The 13,431-nt window shown below is 42.1% G+C and overlaps 1 pseudogene; it reads left to right on the top strand.

Moving 5' to 3' along the window:
* LOC131829328 (small ribosomal subunit protein uS10-like) overlaps positions 1-11,600 on the top strand; it is a 58,820-nt pseudogene extending 47,220 nt beyond the window's left edge.
* Positions 11,601-13,431: the final 1,831 nt, after the last annotated feature.

The raw sequence follows: 13,431 nt of genomic DNA, 5'->3' as shown, positions 1-13,431 counted from the left end.
TGCATCATGTTCTCTGGGATCTTGAACCAGATTCAGCCCCAGCCTGGCCACGTTCTCATGGGATGGCGAAGAAAGGCATTCCTAGGTCAGGAAAAACCATCTCCTTAAGAACCTTAGAAGAATGTTTGTGTGGCAAGAAATCTGTATAGAAACCAGCAAGCTATTTGTTCTTTGTACCAGAATAGTACTGCCCTTCTGGCATTTTGACAACTGACTTATGGTTTGGGTCAGACACAGTAAGTAAATTCACCAGCCAAGTTGTCCAGCCCATAGCAAAGAGAATGTGAGTCAAGCACAGCAAGAGAAGGCATATGGGTTCTGGGTTTTGGGGTCGTAAATACAGGTTAGGAGCTTCATACCAATTGCTTCTATCCCTTGACACATTTCCATTTTAAGGTTAAGTAGGTTTAATTACACAGCTCCTTTTCCCATCTTTGCTTCTTTTTGACATTACATAAGGTATTTTAGGAACAGAGAAAGGTTAATGGGCCTATGATGGGGCCTAGAATTAACTTCCTTAATTAAACCTCCAGAAGACATCTTTTCATTTCTTTTAATGACCTGTCTTGGTTAAAAAAGACCCAAAGCTCCTGCAGTCTTGTGCAGGTCCTGCTTGTGTAAGACCCACACAATCCATCATATGATTGAAGCTTTGTCCTAGATGATGTTTCTGGCTTAAGCAACTGCTGTCATCAACAGGGGGGCCGAGGCTGATGGGCAAAGAGAAGATTAATCTGTTCAGTGTTGTGACTTTGTAAAATTAGCTTTTGTGGATTTTGACACTTACATTTCAGGCATCAGTTTATTTTTAGAGAGTAAATAGATGACTACATCCATTCTCAAATTATCCTTATCAAATATTTGTAAATTAACTTACAATTTAAATATACTGGTGAGTGAACTACAATCCAAAACCTTGCTATGAATCTTTTCTAAAACTCTTACCATACTCTGAATTTATCTCTTATTATTTAAGAATTTTTAATATGTGTTTCTCTTCCATGAAGGCTTACTATACGCTAATTTTTCAAATGAATTCCTTTGGGGAACTGTCAGCATTCAGGGGATTTTTCAGAACCCATTTCAATGTGACCAAATTCTTTTTATATTTAAGGACACTCCCTGTAGTCCTAATTTTTGGGCTTAATTTAGCGGTAACTCATTTACATTTCTTGGTATTATTGGAGGAGAAAATACATATGCTATTAGTGTTCTTGTTCTTCCAAGATGGAAATTTTAGCAGTATTTCCTAATCAATAATATGTATCTGAATCTCCCTTTAAAATTATATATATATATATATATGCATTTATTTATTTATATGTATATTGCATATATTTCTATCTGGCTGGCTGGTTCTGGTTTAGAGATCTGGACCGAGAGAATGAAATCTAATCTGTGTTTCGCAAAGTTCTCCAGAGGATACTGAAACCTACCCCATATGTGTGTCTGGAAATGTGGTCTGCTTTAGAGCTCCAAACCTAGGGCAGTGAATTGCTTCTATTCCTTCTTCTCTAAGTCTTCTCTTCTACCTGATCAAAGGACTGCCTGAAAGGGGGATTGTTGCTCAACAGCTTCTAGTGACATTGACCTCAGCTCTGAACGTGAAACAGAGAGCTGTTATTATCTGAACTATGCAAATATGAGAGTCAGTGAATGTGCACTTCATTGAAAAGGCTTGTGAGGAACAAAATCCTGAATCTGTACCAGGTGCTCCCACAGTTCTCTTTCCTAGGTAATGGAGCACCAATGGTTTGTTTCTTATGGTGTGTAGATCCTTGAGTTTGCTAATAGACATCCTATGTTTCATTATAATAAAAGAGTTTCAGGGATCCAGATAGATGCCTAGATGCCTAGGAGAATGTCTGCAAGGTTGTACATTCTTAAAAATGGCACCTCATCTTTCCTCTTCCTCTAATTCAGACAGTATGTGGTATGGGTGCCTGTTATCACTTGGTGTTTTATTCATATTACATACTCTGAGTTTAATTTTATGAACATTAATTAAGTATCCCTATTAAATAGAGTGGGAAATAAATGACCTTATATCTCTCTTTTGCTGTCCTCTTCAGGACAGGGCTCGAATGAGCAAATTAATCTGTAATAGGATGGCCAGACTGGAAGGTGTCAGGGGACGGAGTGTATGCAGATCCAGCTGCAAAGTTCAGAGCATAATATCCAAAAAGTAAGGCAGCCCAAAGTAGTTAACATCATGGAATCTGCAGTAATTAGACAGAACATGATCAGGAGAAACCAACAAGCAAACAATAGATGGAAACTTGTCTGTGTTTCCCTCATCTGTAAAATGTAGATAATTCAGTACTTAATAAATTGGTTTGTTGTGAAAATTAAATTTGCTTCATACACCTAAAGCACCCCGAATGGCGCCTGGTGCATAGTAAGGTTGGATTAATGTGTGAAACAGCATTATTGTTACTGTCTTCATCAGCAGAATCCAGAGTGTAAGGTGGGTTCTGGGCCTTAGGAGCAGGGGCTAGGAAGGCAAGGTGGAAGACGGGATGCAAATGTAACTGGACCTCTGATGAAGAATACTGAGTTGGAGCTCTTGAAATCTTCCCTGCTTGAGTCCCAAATTGATCTTGGAGACCAGTTGAGCTGAGCTTGAAGCACTGCGTCATGAGAGCCCTGCTGTGGGGAAATGGGGTAGCAGAGGCTAAGACCCAATTTCCAGAAGTGTTTAATTAGCCTTACCTCTTGACTTTCTTTCCTTCCGACAACACCGTCATGCCCCAAGGGAAAGAGTTCTTTGACCATCTAGGAGAGTGGCTGGTGTCCATATTAACTGTCTTAGATTGACAGTCGGCAGAAGGCAAGGTTTGGTTGTGCCTTAGGCTATAATTCTTCTGATTATTAGATGTCACAGGTGATTAGGTATTTAATAAATGACATGAAGTAGATCATTTCCCTTTAGGGTAGTGGCAGAGCTAACTAACATAAGTAATTTTCACTATTAACATCAATTCCATTCCTTAATATCCATCATTGGGGGATCTCAAAGATTAATCCATTGTGAATATTTCCACTAAATCTATGTGCTGTGTATTTTTCACAGTTCCCTGGGATAACGTGGTACCTACTTCACACAGTGACTATATTCCTTTAATTGTTTCATTTGTCAAACATTCACTGAATGCTTACTACATGTTGGTGATGGTACTTGGATACTCAAGATGCAAAAGAAGAATGCGACATTGTTCCGGACCTCAAGATGCCATAAACTGGTGCTAGGACAGAGACAAGTTGACAAGCATATTTCAGGGAAAGTGCTGCTAATTGAGCAAACACAAGATGTTGTTGGGATCCAGGGATGACCAACTCTACTCAGTGGTTGAGAGTCATGGTCAAGAAGAGCTGATAGGTGTTAAAACAGAACTCCAGATCTTCCTCCACTTTTTTCAACAACAACAACAACAACAACAAAGATGTATTTATTTGAGAACCAAGGAGAGAACAGAGGTCATGAGGGTCAAAGGGAGAGGGAGAGAAAGTCTTTTAAGAAGACTCCTTGTTGGGGCGCCTGGGTGGCTCAGTGGGTTAAGCTGCTGCCTTCGGCTCGGGTCATGATCTCAGGGTCTTGGGATCGAGTCCCGCATCGGGCTCTCTGCTCGGCAGGGAGCCTGCTTCCCTCTCTCTCTCTGCCTGCCTCTCCATCTACTTGTGATTTCTCTCTGTCAAATAAATAAATAAAATCTTTAAAAAAAAAAATAAGAAGACTCCTTGTTGAGTGGGGAGCCCAAGTTGGGGCCTCATCTCATGATCCTGAAATCACAACCCGAGCAGAAACCAAGAGTCTGACACTTAACTGACTGTGCCACCCAGCCTCCCCTTCCTTGGTTTTTGATGGGGTTACATCCCAGTAAATCTATTATAAGTTGAAACTACACTTAATATACCTAACCCACCAAACATAGTAGCTTAGCCTAGCCTACCTTAAATATGCTCAGAACACTTATATTAGCCTACAGCTGGGCAAAACCATTTAATGTAAAGCCTATTTTATAATGAAGTGTTGAAAATCTCCCATAACTTACTGAATATTATACTGAAAGTGGTTGTGTGGGTACAGAACAGTTGTCAGTGTTTGGGTTGTTGACCCGGTGTTCGTGAAGCTGACTGGGATCTGGGGCTGGCTGCTTCAGAAACCCCGTACCACAAGAGAGGAAAGTACCACATAGTCCTAGTCAGGGAAAAGATCCAAATTCAAAATTCCATGGATGGTTTCTACTGAATGTAGATACCTCTCACACTGTCATAAAGTCAAACTGTCTTAAACTGAACCATGACAGATTTGGGGCTGTCTATACAATATCTTAAAAAACAAGAAGAGGTTTATTTGGCAGCAAAAGAAAAAGTATGCATAGCAAAGAGGCAGCTTGGGAGAAACGAGAGGAACGGAACACATGAATTGGTATAAAAGTAGGAAAGTGGGAGAAATAGGGTTAGGTTAGTAAATAAAAGCACTATCACCATAAACCTTGCATGAAAAGCTTGAAAGTATTGAATTTGTCAGACATCATTAGAGGACTTGAAACAAGAAGACAATATGATCAGATTTGCCTTCAAGAATGTTCTTTCTGATGCCAGCTTGGAGGATGTGGTGGTTGACCAAAATACTATGTGGGGAGTCCAGGTGTGCAGTTGAGAGGTTATTTTAATGTCCATGTTATATATGATAAGGACCTGAGCTAAAGCAGAGCAGTGGGGATAGAAAGGAGGATGGAAAAATAATTTAGGAGCACCCATATGGTTGCAAAAGTCAAGATTTCATTTATTTTAATGGCTGAGTAATACTTCACTGTGTATATATATATCACATTTTCCTTACCCATTCATCTATTGATGGACACTTGGTTGCTTCAGTGTGTTGACTATTGTAAAGAGTGCTTCAATAATCATAGGGGTGCATATATCTGAAATTAATATTATGCTGTATGTTAATTATGCTTGAGATAGATAAACAAACAAATAAATAAAATCCTTTAGGAGGTAAAATCAAAAGGACTTGGTAGCCAGCTGGATGTCTAGAAGTGAAGGAGAAGGACTTAATACCAAATATATTTACTGCTGGTTATCACAGTCCACAATGCATATTCCTCCTTCAGATCCTTACTGGTGATCTGAAGCAAATCCTGCCCTAATGGCCATTAGATGGAAATTGGGGTTGAAAAACTTGTTGGAGCAAAAGAAAGCATATTTTAAGGAAGTTTTGGATTTCACTGGGGGTACTTTATTTCTCCATTTAAAAGCACAGGATACACAAGGAGGTTTGCTAACTGAAACCTTGTACATGGAGCTAATGGCAAACGGGGAGAGTCATGGTCTTCATCTCTTGACCAGTCCTTCCCAAATTTAAGGTGCATGCCGATCACCTGGAGGTCTTACTAAACTACAGGTGCTGATTCAGTGGATCTGGAGTTGGTTTGGGAACACACCTGTTTAACAAAACTCCCAAGTGGGGCAGATGCACTAGACTCCAATTTGAGTCATCTGTCTCTAGACTGTTTCACAAAGAGGGAAATACGTTTTGTTAGTGCAACAAAATGACCTCAAGCACACTGTAGCAATAGGGCAAAGAGTACAAGTCTCCGATTATACTCTGGCTACTGCTGCAGACCTTTCAGATCTTGTCTGGGTGGGGCCTCTTGGGAGCTGTACCTATCCCAGGAAGGGAGTGGTTACATCCTATAGAGTTATAAGCAGTCTGAGCCAAAATTGTCCTGGTGTTCCTTCAAGAGCCATAAGAGTTCCTCTCCCCATGCTGCCCCCAGCATGTCTCCCTGAATAAGCAAGCCCTAACTCAAACCTGAAAATAACTCCAACCCCCTGGCTCACGTAGAGTCCCACCTAGTCAAAGTGGGATAGTGTAAGTTTTGTTTAACTTGCTGTGGAGTTGAGGGATATTTGGGGTTTAAAGAGGCTCTTTGTAACAATTGCAATATTTATGTACCTGTCACCAGAGACAAACAAGACTGGAAATTAGGAACTGGCTCCTTCTCACCTTGGGAGTCAGCTCTCATCCACGTTTGACCTCTATTCACTGACCATGCGGTGTTCTGGTTATGGTTTGTTTATATATGCCAGCTCTTTAATTATGAGAACATAAGTCCTAGGGACCAGGACCAGATGCTGGGGTTGGCATTGCCTGGTGGGAGACTGGCACTGACAAATGGTCTTGGGTGGCTCAGACCCAACCTGGCCTGCTCTGGTTGCCTGAAATAGAGAGGAAATTTTTGCTGTAGGGAGACTGCAGTAGGCTCTGAAATTAAGAGGAGTCTGGTATGAGGAAAGGTGCTATCTTGGGAATCAGAAAACTAGTTCTAGCTCAGCAATAATTGGTTATGTGATTTTGGAAGAGGCATTTTGTCTTTCTTGGGCTTAGTTTCGCTCTGAGAAATGAAGTAGGCTAGGTCAGTTGTGTTCAATCTGTTCTCTGCAGAGTCCTACAGTCTTCATTGAGGTACCAGGAGGATCAGGTTGGGCTAGTTCTGGCTCGTGTGATCGGTAGCTCCCCCACATACACATGACCTTGGTTTTTGCTCTCATGGTAACCTTTTGCTGTTCCATACAAGTGTTTCCATTGGTGAGGACACTGATTCAGACTTTGGACTTTCTGTAAGAGTTCTTTCCATCATAAGCACTAATAAAATTCTGGAAGATAAGAAGGCTCCCCAAAATCACCTCCAATGTTACCCTCAGGGATTTCTTGATCGTGGGTCATGTGCAGAAAATACTTAGAGGAAAAGCACATTAACTGTAGAAACATGATAACATCAACTGTATTTCTAGGGTATACTCTCCTAAGAAAATTGACTTCTGAAACATCAGCTCCAGAATTACTTTTAGTAAACCAAATCACAACAAATCTACTTTTTTTTTCTTAATGTATTTGACAAGGAGAGATCAGAAGTAGGCAGAGAGGCAGACAGAGATAGAGGAGGAAGCAGGCTCCCTGCCGAGCAGAGATCCTGATGTGGGGCTCGATCCCAGGACCCTGAGATCATGACCTGAGCTGAAAGCAGAGGATTAACCCCCTGAGCCACCCAGGTGCCCCAGAATGAATCTACTTTTAAAAAATGCATTTATTTGGGGTCCTGGACCATAGGCTGGAGCAACCACTAGACATGTCTTTATCTCAAATTATTTCTTCTAAGTAGCCTATAATCTTAGCAGTTCATTTAAAAGAGGTTGACCTATTTTTGTTGTCTTGATTGTGTACTCATATGTGTTAAAATCCTTTCTGAGGTCTGTACTGGAAGGATTGTTACCATTCTAATATTTTCGCAGGAGGGTTTTCCTTTAGCAGGTTGTATGGCTTTATAAGGACTGAAGTGCCTAGGAGCAAAGCTCAATAAAAGTGGCTATTTATATACCACTTGTACTTATAATGGAGCATTTCACAAAGAATTTCCCTTTGTAGCACTGACAACAGCACCTTGAAAACAGCAGGCATACCTGTTGAATGACTGAATGATCTTTCATTCATTTATTCATTCCATGGAGTTGACTGTATCACAGAACTTTGTATGAATTACTGTTTTCTGCTTTGGAGAACTGAAATGAAGCTATGCTTCTTCTAATAACTCTACTTTTATCTTGGTCACTGAGCCAGATGGGGCTTCAACTTGGCTTGGAAGATCAGTCTTTTAGAAGGCAGAGTCTACCCACCATCGTTCTACTGTTGTTTCTTAATAGGATTCTCCTCTTTGGCTCTTCCCCTTGACCACAGAAGGATCATTCAACACAGAGACTACTGACAAAAGGGAGTATTTTTTTGTGCGAATAGGGTAAGTCATGAGTAGTTAATAGAAATTTGATTCTCAAAAATATAGCAAAATCTAAGGGATTTCATTTTCAAGTGAATATGGTTCTTAATTTGATTATTTTAGAATATACAAGTTCATGAGGAGAAATTTTGAATTTGTTGAGGTGTGTTTCATATGACAAGGAAATACCCAATTGAAATTTGACATTGGAAGACTGATAAATTGGACTCAGCTTCCCACGGGCTTGAGAGCATCTTCAGAAAATAGTGTTACATTTCTACCTTCCAGGAGATGGGGAATTGGCTTTTTTAAGCATTTTTATGAGAAAGGTGATTAATAAACTATAAAAGATGTGAGATTATAGACTCTAGAAGATCTGCTTTGGAACTTAAAGTGTCAATGGGTCCAATGCACTTAGCTAAGAGATCTATGGGAGAGGTAGTGTGAGACACATGAGAAGGTCAGGAGAGAAGAAAGCAGGAGATTGTGCTTTCTGTCTCATTACTTTACCTTGAGCCTCTGTGGAGCTTAGCATACCCATCCACAAACAAAGAACAGAGGATCTGGCTCTCACTTTTCAGTGATCTTGGAAGTTTGTGGAGGTAGTAATAATGACAGGAGCATTGATGTTAAAAGTGTTGGGGTGTCTGGATGGCTCAGTGGGTTAAGTGTCTGGCTCTTGATTTCACCTCAGGTCTTGATCTCAGGGTCATGAGGTGGAGTCCCACATGGGACTCCACTTTCAGAAGGGAGTCTGCTTGGGATTCTCTCTTGCCCTCTCCCTCTGCTCCTTCCCCATCTCTCTCTCCCTTTCTCTCTCTCAAATAAATAAATAAATTTTTAAAAATCATGTTTAAAGAGTCACAGAGGATTCACAGACCTATACCCCTGGGGCAAAGAATACATTATATATTAATAAAAATAATTTTAAAAAAAAGTCACAGAGAAAGAGACACGACTTTGAGTTGTTTGCAACTATAACAGAACTCTGGGTGCCTCACTCCAGCTCCTGACTCACCACTCTTCCCTCTGGCCAAGGAGCAAGCTTTTAAAGACGTGAGGAAGACACCCAGGGAACCAGGGGTGGCAATTTTCCAAATTCGAATTACCTTAGCCAGCCACAACGTAAAATCTCTGGAGAAGATACGTGCTGACCTGCTCAGAGGCACAAAGGAGAAGAATCTCATTGTGAAGGGACCGGTTCGGAGGCCCACCAAGACTCTGAGAGTCACTACAAGAAAAGGTTCTCAGACTTGGGATCCTTTTCAGATGAGGTTCTACAAGGGACCATTGATTTGTACTGTCCTTATGAGATTGGTAAGCAGATGACCCGTCAGCGTGGAGATAAAATTTGAGGTTGAAATCACCATGGCAGACGATTGAATCTACTTTTGCTGTAAATTGATTATCAGTTGTCAAGGGAAAAAAAGTCACAAAGATAGGAGGGTGGCTCATCACAAGACACCTGTGGTGAAAGCACAGGCATTAAAGCCACTCAGACCACTGTTCAAGTCTGGAACTCTGCCGCTTATACTTTGATAAAGACATTTAATTCCACCTTTAAAATGGAGATAATAAAGTTGGGATAAAAAGAAAAGTTATGGAGGTGCCTGGGTGGCTCAGTGGGTTAAGCCTCTGCCTTCAGCTCAGGTCATGATCCCAGGGTCCTGGGATTGAGTCCAGCATCAGGCTTTCTGCTTGGTGGGGAGCCTGCTTCCCTCTCTCTCTCTCTGCCTGCCTCTCTGCCTACTTGTGATCTCCATCTGTCAATTAAATAAATATAATCTTAAAAAAAAAAAGAAAATTTATATAAACGAAATACCAGACCTCACAGAGTATATGTTCAGATCACATCACACAATTCGGCTCTCATCACCATCATCCCAGCTAAAAAATAAGTTCATTTCCTAAGCATTCATTTATTCAAGGTATTTGGAGTGTTTGCCATGAACGTTGGAAATTAGATATGATTTGATGTCGGCTTATGATGTCAGTGGAGCCAAAATGAAATCATCTCAATACATTCAAAGGGACTATGTTGCCCTTAAGCAGTGTGCTTCAGTTCATAACTGACTAATAGGATTTCAGCTGCACACAAATTGTTTTTCTTTGTTCTTAGATTTGTATAATCCATTATTCATATTCTCACCCCAGTCTTTCTTGTGATTAACCGTGTATTTGCAGGAGGGTCACAGAGTGAAGTAAAGTTGGAATTTAAGCTAATAAACAATGGACTCCTTGAGAGCAAAGCATACATCATAGTTCATGGTGCTTTCGGGGCCTAGGAATAGCATATAGACTTTGAGTTTTATTCTGGAGGAGATAGAGCCTTCTGAAAACTCAGAGCAGAGGAGTATCGTGAACTGACTGTATTCAAAGAGATTGTTTCTGCCATATGTGGAGGACAGCTGTTTAAGGGGGCAAGGGTGAAGGCGGGCAGGCCCTTGGATAGTCATTGCAATAGTAAAAAGGTGATATTATAGTGGTTTGGTCTTGAGTAGCTATGGTGGGAGGTGGTGAGAAATGATTGGATTCTGGATCTAATTTGAAAGTAGCATGACCAAATTTGTTGGTAGATTATAGCGTGGTGTGAGAAAAAGAGAAGAGTCAAGCCCGAGTCCAAGGATTTGGGACTGAGCAATAAGAAGAAAGATGTCACCTTTTATTGAGATGAAGAAGACTGGGAGCAAGTGGGAAAACTCTTGAGGGGAAGATCAAGGGTACAGTTTTATATGACTTAAATTTGAGACTTCTATCAGATACCCAGGTGAACACGCAGAGTTAACAATTGGATTATTTGAATCTGCATTTCAGGGGAAATGGATCAGGAGATAGAAATTTGGCGATCATTGACATATAGAAGGTATTCAGTATCAAGGGATCAGATGAGCTCGCCAAAGAATGAATGTAGACTGCAAAGAAGATGAGGTCCCAAGTGTGAGCCCTAGAGCACTGCCATGTTCAGAGTTCAAGAAGATGAGAAGGAACCAGCAAAGGAGGACAGAAAGCAGGCTATAGGAAGGAGGAGAACTGGAAGAGAGAGTGGGGTCTCAGAGACAAGAAAGATAAAAAAATAAAGAGATTTCAAGAAGAGGAAGCAGTCAACTGTGACAAATGTGGCTAATAAGCCAAATAAGATGAGCACTGAGAATTGATCTTTGGGTTTGGCAAAGTAAAGCTTTATTGATGACCCTGACAAAGACTGGTACTGGAAACTTTGGAATGGTGACCTGATTGGAATGTGTTAAAGGAAAAGAGAAAAAGAAATAGGGAGAATGAGAAAAGACCTCTGTTACAAGGATTTTGCTATAAAGGGGAGGAAAGGGGGATGACTTTCAAGTGTAGGGTGTAAGCAGGGACCTTGCATATGGCCTGGGGACTGTTAAATCAAATCGGATGCTGGCTATAGGTCCGGAGCAGGGTGTTGGAGGGCCCTGCTGATCCAGACTCTAACCTTCAGTTGCTGGATAATGGAAGGTCCTGAAGGTCCCAGGGAAGGGTTTGGGTTGAAAAAAGTGGGAGCAGGGATACTTGGAAAACTCAGGGTGGTGAGTGATTCCCACCAGGTCCAGAAGTATCTCAATACTTTTAACACTCATAACAGAGGTACCAGCGTGTTTTAGATGAACACTGGCCTGGATCCATAAAGAGGTTTTGGTCTTCATTACCTTTGTTTTTTAAGAAGAGGATATTGCGGCATATTTTCGTGTTGATGAAATGACCAGAAGGGAGGGGAGATTTGGAAATTCAATTATGTAGGAGAACAAGGTGACAGTTATAGGAGAGCTTTGAGTTGGTGAGTGGGGATGGGGTTAAATAAAAGGGATGGTTTTGGTGGAAACACAATTTGTTGTTGTTGTTCCTTGTAGCAAGAAGGAGCACAGAGGAGAGGGGCACAGACATGGGTGAGCTCTTAAGTGGTGGTAGAAGGCTCGTGAAATTTCTTCACTGGTTGCTCCCAGCGTGTCTGTGAAAGAGAGGAATTTTATTAACACCCCAAAATCTAACCTTCCTCAAGATCACTATGCATCCACATTTTATCAGCGACTTGGTAGAATTCTGGGGGAATGCTGGTCATTCCACCAACTTTTGATTCAGTGTCTTTATCTCCTGCCAGGAGATCTCCAGCTGTGGGATTTTGATCCCACCTCATTCCATGAATGATGACTGGAGCCCAGCTTTCTTTGGTTTGCAGAATGTGAGGACCCCTGGCCCTCTCATGCCCTGCTTTGCTATGGAGTGGCCCTGAAAGAAAACATTTCTTGCCTGACACAGTGATGCATCTGGGGCCACGGCAGAACCTGACTGACAGTAGGTATTCAATAAATATTTGTTGAATGACATAGAAAGGGAAGGAGGGCAGGAGGAAGGGAGGGAGGGAGGAAAGAAAATTCAATTTGCATCTAGAAGGGAAACCACTAATCTAGCCTAGTTGCATTATGTTTCTGCTCAGGAGATTTACATCTTGTTTATAACTAATTCCTCTGTTACACGTTTGGCATTCTAAAATTTTTGCCAAGACTCGGGAATACATCCAAAATGGCTGAAGGATGACAGTGTTTGATTGCTTGCCTCTCTCTCTACCTCCGAAGTTAATATGATAGTATCTGAGTGCAAAGGCACAGGCAGGCAGGAATTTAATGCAAATTTAGCCAGGAGTCTAGTGCCACTTCACAAAATATTGATTAGGTGTCTGATTTGCTCTCCCCTGACAATGGGCCATAGGAGTAAACCAATGAGGTGGGCTCAACCCCAGCTCGTCATGGTCATTCGATAAAGCCAGGCAGCCAATGAGGAGCAGCTACCTTTTGATTGGGCGAGAGGCCAGTGAGGGGGGAAACCATCTTAGCAACAGCAGAAAATATTGCACACGCCCTTGCACACACGCACAAACACAGACATCCTGCTTTACCACCCTGCTGCAGGGAACAGTCGCCGATTGTGTCTCTTAAGGCTTTTGTTTACCCACACTCCTGCTTCCAAAGGACCAGTTTCTGCTCACCGATCACACTGCCTACCTGGTCAGTCAGCCCATAATCCCTTTTTAATGGAACGCAGGAACAACACTCCTCTCTGTGCCCCCTCCAATGTACATCTTATTAAGGGCAAACTTTGTCCTGCAGGTGGATGGCCCAGGCTTTGTTCTAAAACGCACTGTCCTGATCCCTTTCAGGAAGCCGGCCCATCTCTGTCCTTTCCTATGTGGCAGGCAGGGTGACTGCTGGGCTATCGTTTCTTCTCCTCCCTGCATGCGGCAGAGCTTTCCCTGGGGGCAGCGCAGGCCCCGGGGGCCATGGAATTTTCCTTACAGGCTTCCCCTTTCATTGTTCGTGGCCTTCACATCCAGGGCCCAGGAAAGCGTGCCTGCGTTCAGTGTGACATCTGGCAGTGTCTTTCTTAGCCACTGGGTTCCAAACATTTTAGCACTCCCATTTGAAAGGCTCCCCTCCTCCGGTCTCTACTGTGTTTTCGTTGCTTTCTGAGCTGCTGCCCTTGTTACCCAGGTGCCCGGGTATGCGGGCAGCCTGCCAATCCCTGGTTTCCCCAAATTAGGAGCTGCCTTGGCCTTCTTGCCTCAGTTCTCTCCTCGCCCACCCCACAGCCTGGCTCTGATGGCCGCTAGTGATGGCAGGTAACGGGGAAGGCT

This window comes from Mustela lutreola, chromosome 1, assembly GCF_030435805.1.
Source record: "Mustela lutreola isolate mMusLut2 chromosome 1, mMusLut2.pri, whole genome shotgun sequence".
Lineage (NCBI taxonomy): Eukaryota > Metazoa > Chordata > Mammalia > Carnivora > Mustelidae > Mustela > Mustela lutreola.
The sequence above is the reverse complement of the archived record's forward strand: the minus strand, read 5'-3'. Positions and strand labels throughout refer to the sequence as shown.